The sequence below is a fragment of the Bubalus kerabau genome, chromosome X (assembly GCF_029407905.1).
Source record: "Bubalus kerabau isolate K-KA32 ecotype Philippines breed swamp buffalo chromosome X, PCC_UOA_SB_1v2, whole genome shotgun sequence".
In the NCBI taxonomy this organism is placed as follows: Eukaryota; Metazoa; Chordata; class Mammalia; order Artiodactyla; family Bovidae; genus Bubalus; species Bubalus kerabau.
In genome coordinates, this window is record NC_073647.1 from 131,806,099 (window position 1) to 131,814,240 (window position 8,142).

At 41.9% G+C, this 8,142-nt stretch overlaps 1 protein-coding gene across 1 annotated transcript in view; it reads right to left on the reverse strand.

Moving 5' to 3' along the window:
- The window catches only part of LOC129638731 (melanoma-associated antigen B1-like), a 32,377-nt gene extending 28,299 nt beyond the window's left edge, over window positions 1-4,078 (reverse strand). Inside the window, exon 1 of the mRNA XM_055563370.1 lies at window positions 3,908-4,078. The gene's annotated coding sequence lies outside the window, so the exon portion shown is untranslated. The remainder of the gene's footprint in view (window positions 1-3,907) is intronic.
- Between the last annotated feature and the right edge of the window lie 4,064 nt (window positions 4,079-8,142).

The following is an 8,142-nucleotide window of genomic DNA, read 5'->3' on the forward strand; positions in this document are numbered from 1 at the left end:
ATGTTGCCTAGCAAGGACAATCATGTAACATTCCCACCACAGGATGTAACATAGAATGTGCCTGAGGTAGAATCTTTCCCAGCTGGAAACAACTCAGAGCTCTTAGAATTTTTGTCATTGACCAGTATCTTCCCTCCCAGATACCCTTTCATCTAATTAATGAATATTTCCACGCATTTAAGTACCAACAAGAAATCTAGAATTTGCCCAATTACACACAAGATAAAATAATCGAGTAGGTCCTTAAGGAGAGGTCTCTGGCTCCCTCAACTCAGTGTAAAGGTCACCAGTCCAGGAGACTGTGGATTCTCTGAGGCCCTCCATCTGAGGATCTGACCGGGCTCACCACTCTCACTGTCTAGGAGTAGCCCACCAGGCAACTTCCCTTGAAATGACCTCTCGCTGAAGGCTTTGCATTTTCCTAAGGCTCCAAAGCGAGACTGTGTATTAAAAAACGGAGACATCCGTTTGCCGACAAAGGTCCCTGTACTCAAAGCTATGGTTTTTCCAGTAGTCATGTATGGATGTGAGAGTTGGACCATAAAGATGGCAGAGCGCTGAAGAATTGATGCTTTCAAACTGTGGTGCTGGAGAAGATTCTTGCGAGTCCCGTGGACAGCAAGGAGATCAAGCCAGTCCATCCAAAAAGAAATCAACCCTGAGTATTCATTGGAAGGACTGATGCTGAAGCTGAAGCTCCAATACTTTGGCCACCTGATGTGAAGAGCCGACTCATTGGAAAAGACCCCGATGCTAGGAAACAGAGATTGAGGGCAGGAGAGGAGGGGGCAGCAGAGGAGAAGATGGTTGGAAGGCATCACTGACTCAATGGACATGAGTTTGAGAAAACTCGAGGAGACAGTGAAGCGCAGAGAGGCCTGGTGAGCTGCAGTCTATGGAGTCACAAAGAGTGGGACATGACTTAATGACTGAACAACAAACAACAAGGCTCCAAACTGCCTCACTGCAGGCCATTTACACTTGCTTTCAACTCCAACTGCCTGCCCCCGCTTACCCCTGCTTTTGACTTGTTCTTTCTGCAGTCCCCAACCTTTTTGGCACCATGGACTGGTTTTGTAGAAGACAATTTTTCCACAGACTTGGAGTGGGGGATGGTTTTGGGGTAATTCAAGCACAGTGCATTTATTGTGAACTTTATTTCAAATGTAAATGCCACTGCTGATCTCACAGGAGGTACTGGTCCAAGGCCTGCAGGTTGGGGACTGCTGCTTTTGGTCAGAGAGTATCTCACCATATTTTTATGTAATGGTACCTCCTAGATTCTAAAATTCAACGGGCAGGGGCTAGACGTTGTTTTGGTGGTTGCTGTTGTTCCTTTTTTTTTTTTTTTTAAACACAAACCATCCACGGTACTAGTAAGCATCCAAAAAGCTCATTCTCAGAACTTCCCTGGTGATCCAGTGGATAAGACTCCCTGAACAATTAATGTAACATCTACCCTTTTAGAAAATCTTTAAGTGTACAATATGGAATTGTTAACTATAGGCTCTATGCTACACGGTATATTTCTAGAAATTATTCACTGTATATAACTGAAAATCAGTGCCCTTTGACAATCACTTCCTCATTACACCTCCTCCCAGCCCCTGGCAATCACCATCCTACTCTGCTTCTATCAGGTTGCCTATTTTAGATTCCTCATTTAAGTGATATCATCTATTTCTCCTTCTGTGTCTGGATTATTTCACTTAGCACAATGTCTTCTAGGTCATCTCTGTTATTGCAAATGACAAAGTTTCCTTTTTTTTTTAAGGCTGAATAATACTCCATTATAGGCTTCACATGTAACTCAGTGGTACAGAATCCACCTGCCAATTTAGGACACACAGGAGACTTGTGTTCAATCCCTTGATTGGGAAGATCCCCTGGAGGAGGAAATGGCAACTCATTCCACTATTCTTCCCTGGGAAATCCCATGGTCAGAGGAGCTTCGTGGGCTACAGTCCATGGGATAGAAAGTGTCAGACACAACTGAGTGACTGAGAACACACACACACAACACTCCATGATATGTATATACCATATATTTATCCATTCATCCATCAAAGGACATTTAGGCTGCTTCCCTGTTTTGGTTATTGTGAATAATGCTGCAACAAATACGGGAATACTGATATCTCCTGGAGAGTGTAATTTTAACTCCTTTGGATAGATACCCAGAAGTGGTTTGCTGAATCATATGGTAATTCAATTTTTAATTTTTTGAGGAACCTTAATACTGTTTTCCACAGTGGCTTTACCCATTGACATTCTCACCAACAGTATAAAAGAGTTCTTTTCTAAATGCTTGCACTTAATCAGCTTACTCTCTACTGGAGAGCAGGGCAATCAAATTTTCAAATTATTGTTGTGGTAAAAACATTTAACATTAAATCTACTCTTAAAATTTTAGGCACACAGCACAGTACGGTTAAAAACAGGTACACTGTTGCACAGCAAATCTCTGGAATTTATTCATCTTGAATAACTGAAACATTATACCAAGTGCAAAGCAACTGCCCATTTCTCCCTCCTGTGGCCCCTCTGTGTTTCTATGTGTTTAAAGACTTTAAATACCTCATATAAGTGGAACCATGCAGCATTTGTCCTTCTGTGACTGACTTATTTCATTTAGAATAATGTCCCTGTGGTTTCTCCATGTTGTCCCATATAACAACATTTCTTTCCTTTTTAAGGTGAAATTATATCTCCTTGTCTGTGTCTACCACATTTTCTTTATCCATATATCTGTTGGTAGATATTTGGGTTGTTACCATATACTGGCTATTGTAAATAATGGTGCAATGAACACAGGAGTGAAGATGTCTCTTCGAGATACTGATTTCACTTCCTTTGGATAAACAATTAACCCTTGCATCATGTGGAGTTTAGAGGCACCAAACCCCCATGCAGTCAAAACCCCCTGTATTCTTTTGACTCTGTCCACACGTAACTAATAATAACCTACTGTTGACTGGAAGCCTGACTGACAAAGGCTCAATGCTTATTTTGTATACTATAAGTATTTTCTACTGTATACTTATGCTAAAGTAAGCTAGAGACAGCAAAATGTTATTCAGAAAATCATAAGAGAAAATATATTAACAGTACTGTGTTTATCAATACTACAGGATTACAGCATCCATTTACAAGAATTGTCTGTCAGTACCTACATCTATATTGTCTTACTGACACAAAAGACTATAGATACAAGACACTATATATCAAAACTGAAAACATAATGTGAAAAGAAATTCATATTTAGTTACAGGTATAATGATTCAAGCATTGATCATGAAGAAGAAGAAATATAATTGCTTTATAGTAGCCTAGTGTCGGAGAAGGCAATGGCACCCCACTCCAGTACTCTTGCCTGGAAAATCCCATGGATGGGAGGAGCCTGGTAGGCTGCAGTCCGTGGGGTCGCTAAAAGTCGGACATGACTGAGCGACTTCACTTTCACTTTTCACTCTCATGCATTGGAGAAGGAAATGGCAACCCACTCCAGTGTTCTTGCCTGGAGAATCCCAGGGACGGGGGAGCCTGGTGGGCTGCCATCTATGGGGTTGCACAGAGTCGGACACGACTGAAGTGACTTAGAAGTAACAGTAGCAGCAGCCTAGAGTACTTGATAGGATTGCTTCGTGGTAGCTGAGAATATACAGTAGTGAATGAATCACTAAAATTTTTTTATATCATACACTATTATGGTCATATTTATAATAGAGTACTGAAAACATTGTTACTTTAAGAGAAAACACCTGTGATGACAGCCTGATATGCATTTATGTTTATCCATTCACAAGAGAGAGGTAGGACAATGTACAGTAATATAATTCCTTGAAAGTAAAGTCATAAAACAGTAAAAAAATGAAACATTATTAATTTTATATTAAATATCACTCACCTTCTGCCTATGCAATGGTAGGCTATCCATTTCAATACAAGTCTTGCACGCAATGTTCTACCTGATGAATACTTAGCTGGTGGTGATGATGAAGATGATGCCACAGAAACATCTCATACAGTCCTTGCCTACAGTTATTAGCTCTTAGAACAAAGACACTCACACACATACTCAACAGATGAGTTGATTACCCATATGGCACAATGATTATTTACTACTCATTGAGTGGAAGTGGATCATCATGTAGGTCTTCATTCCTCACACCTTCTTGCTGAGTAGGCTGAAGAGGAGGAGGAAGAGGAGGCGTTGACCTTGATGAGTGGCAGAGATGGAAGAGCAGAGGAGGTGGAAGGGGAGGCAGAGGAAGCAGGCACACTCAGTGTATCTTTATGGAAATACATTGTAATTTCTGTCTGAAGATTTTGCTTTTTCATTTCTCTAAAAACGTTTCTGTGTGTTATCAGTCCTCCTTCCACCATTTGCTTTCATTTCAGTGCCTTTATCATAGAAGGTTCCATGCCATACAAGAGTCAAAAGCAGTCTTGAGTCCTCAGAATGCTTCTGCCAGATTGTCTAATGTCAATTGTTTTCTGGCACTGCTTCTTCTACATCTTGTTCCTCATCATCCAGCTCTGGTTCGGAACCATTCATCTCCATCAAGTGGTATTTTGTTAATTCCTCTGCTGTAGTGTCTGTTAGCTCTTGGGTTTTTCCAAGATCTGTATTTTGGGACTCTGCACCCCCTCCCACCCTTTCATGTCATATCCACAGTCTCTTTCATGATTTCCTTGACTCTGTCACAAATCCTGTGAAGGCATACACGACAACTGGACTGTTTTCTTTAGCAGGAATTTATTGTTTTGGGCTTTCATGTGTTTTTTTTTTTTTTTTTTTCTGGTAACAACAATCGCATCTTCACTTGTGTAATCCTTCCAGAGTTCATGATGTTCTATCAGGGTTCTCTTCCATAGCATTAACAATCATTTCCATACAGTACCCTGTGTAATGAGCCTGAAAGGTCCTTTTGACCCTCTGATCTATAGGCTGACTTAAAGATGTTGTGTTTAGAGGAAAGGAGACCACTTTCATGCCTTTGGTGTTGAACTCACAGGGTTCTTGGTGACCAAGGGCATTGTCCAATATCAAAAGAATTTTAAAAGGCAGTCCCTTACTGGCAAGGTACTTCCTGAATTCAGGGACAAAGCACTGATGAAACCAATCCCCCCCAAGGTTTCATGCTATCCAGCCGTCTTGTTGTACAACTGAAACACTGGCCCATGATGTTTATTGTTTCCCTTTAAAGCTCAGGGTTAGCAGCTCTATAGGTTAGGGGAGTCCTGATCATTTGCACAAAAACCTGATGACATTTGCACAAAATCATAGAATTAGCCTATCTCTGTCTCAAATCCTGGAGCTCATTTCCCTTCCTAACCAATGAATGTACTTTATGGCATTTCGTCCAGAATAGGGTACTTTCATCTGCCTTAAAACCTGTCCAGACAGATCTTTCTCCTCAGTGATTTTCTTTTTTAAATCTTATTGGAGTATATTTAATTTACAATGTTGTGTTAGTTTCAGGTATACCGCAAAGTGATTCAGTTATTCATATACATATATGCATCCTTTTAGAGAATCTTACCTCATATAAGTTATCACAGAATATCGAGTTTCCTGCTCTATACAGTAGGTCCTTGTTGGTTATCTACCTTATATACAGTAGTATGTATATGTTCATCCCAAGCTCCTGATTTATCCCTCCCTGACACGTTTTCTCCTATTTCCTCTTTGGTAACCATAACTTTGCCTTTGATATCTGTTCAGTCTGTTTATATTTTCTAAAGAAGTTCATTCGTATAATTTTTTTTAAAGAACTACATTTTCAGATGAGAACAAGATGGCAGAGGAATAGGTGGATGTGGAGTACATCTCTCTCCATGGATACATCAGAAATACACCTTCAGACACAGAAGTGCATGCAGAACACCAGCTGAGAGTGGACAGGAGTCCCTGACCAGCAGTAAAGAATATACAGAACCAGGCAAAACTTGATAGGAGGAAGGAACTAGGGGAAAAAACAGGAGTGTTAGTAGGACTGGACCTGCCCTCGGCGGGTGGGGGCACCGAAGCAGGGGTTTGATCCCCACATCAGGGCAACTGTCTGAGTCAGAGGAGAAACATTTAAGGCTGAGAGTGAAACAGCTGATCTGTGGCAGCCTCAATGGAATGAGAATCAGACAGTCCTTGCCGCACCCATACATACCCCAGACAGGGATGCAGGTCCCCTAGAAGGCACAGCAGCTGGGAACTGGAGTTTAGGGATTGTGGAGGAATCCTATGGCGAGGGCTGCTGTTGACCATGGAGAGAACAACTGGGGGGATGTGAGAGGAGATTGTGGTGGGAAATGCCTGTGGAGGAAATACAGGCAGCCATGGAAGCAAGGCAATACTACTGAGCCACATATAGAGAGTGGAGCCATCACCATAGCCTCTTTCGCCCAACATGCCAGCATCGACAGCTGAAGAATACAAAGGCTGGCCCATCAAACGCCTGACGCACTGAACTACAGAATAGGATCGCACCCAGGGTGCTCCTTTAAGTGCCTGACATGCCAATCTACAGAGTAGAGCCCCAGCCCGGGGGGGACCCGCTATGTGCCTAATGTACACAACAGAGAAGGCCCACAGGTAAGGGAGCCCTCTAAGTGCCTGAATGGGAAGAGCTACAGAGAAAGACTGGCCAAAGAGGCCTTCTGATCACCAGCTACAAGAAGCTCGAAAAAAGACTCTGATAGGGCCACAACTCCTGCAGTGGAGGCAGTCCGTGTCCCTGCACACTTGGTGATGCCAGGGTCCCCACAACCCAAGTAGCTGTGCCACCTTCACAATCAACCCTCACTGGGGCTAAGCTGCCACAGGAAAAACAGGCTTGTGTCCATGCATGTAGGGTTGCTCCATTCATGTCCATCTCTTGCAACCCTGTGGACTGTAGCCTGCCAGTCTTCTCTGTCAGGGGGGTTAGCCAGGAAAGAATACTGGAGTGTATTGGCCAATACTGGTTGCCATACCCCTCTAGAGCACTATATTTCCTGCTGCCCTAGCTACCAACTCTCCTGAGTACCTGGTGATGCCAGAACCCCTGTGACCCAAGCAGCTGCACCACCTCCACATCTGGCCCTCATTGGGGCAGACCTCAGTCCTCCAGGGCAGCCTCAGGAGTAACCCCAGTGGATGACTCACATGCAGAGGTGGAAATAAAACCACAATTGAAACCCAGGGGCAGTATGGCTAAGGAAGAAGACCCAAAACCTTCCCACCAGCTGTACAAGCTGCAGATGAAATCCACACAATCAACTAGGCAGACTCTGTGACTATGGAATATATAAAAGGTCATTGAGAGCTCCCACAAAAGAAAATGCACTAGTTCTGATAGCTGTGGACATTGGAGGCAAGAACACAGAGTAGTAGGACCAGATTAGAATCTGAGCTGCCCCCACATCAGGTCCAGAGACCAGCACAGTGTTGGAGGGCATCCTAGGGAGGTGAGGTGGACTGTGACTCCCAGCGAGGGAAAGGACTCTGACAGCAGTGACTCAAGAAAACATTCATTATTCTTATGTTTTGACTTGTTCTGTAGATTCTTTTGGATGTTTTTCTTTTTCTTCCCCCCACCCCTGTTGTAATTTTCAATTTTATAGGCGCTATTAAATCTAATTAAGATTTTGGTTTGTTTTTTTTTTAGTCACACTTTTTTCTGTTATTATAAACCTCTGCCTCTACATTGGGTTTTTGCAGTTCTGTGGAGTTTTCCTTTTTTTTTTTTCTTTCTTTCTTTGTTTTTTCTATTTTAATTTTTAAAGCTATTATTATTTATTCTACATATATGCCTTTGTTTGCTTTTCCTACTGTTCTTTCCCCCTTGCAGTTATTCTTTAATGTATATAAATCTTCTTTATCTACCTCTATTTAACTTTGCATATCTATTCTTTCTTTCCTTTCCTCTCAACACGTTTGTTACTTTTGTTTTCATTGCTTTATTCTCCACTTGCCATCTTGCTTTAGTTTTGTTTTCCAGTTTGTGCTTTAGTAAGCTTTGTTCTTAAATTGTAGATATAATTTTTGGTTTCTTTTGTTTGTTGGGTCAATCTATTGTACTTTATTTTCATCGGACTGTTTTGATTTTGCTTATGGGTTTATATGTATATGGGTATATTCCATTATTTTAATTATTATTTGCC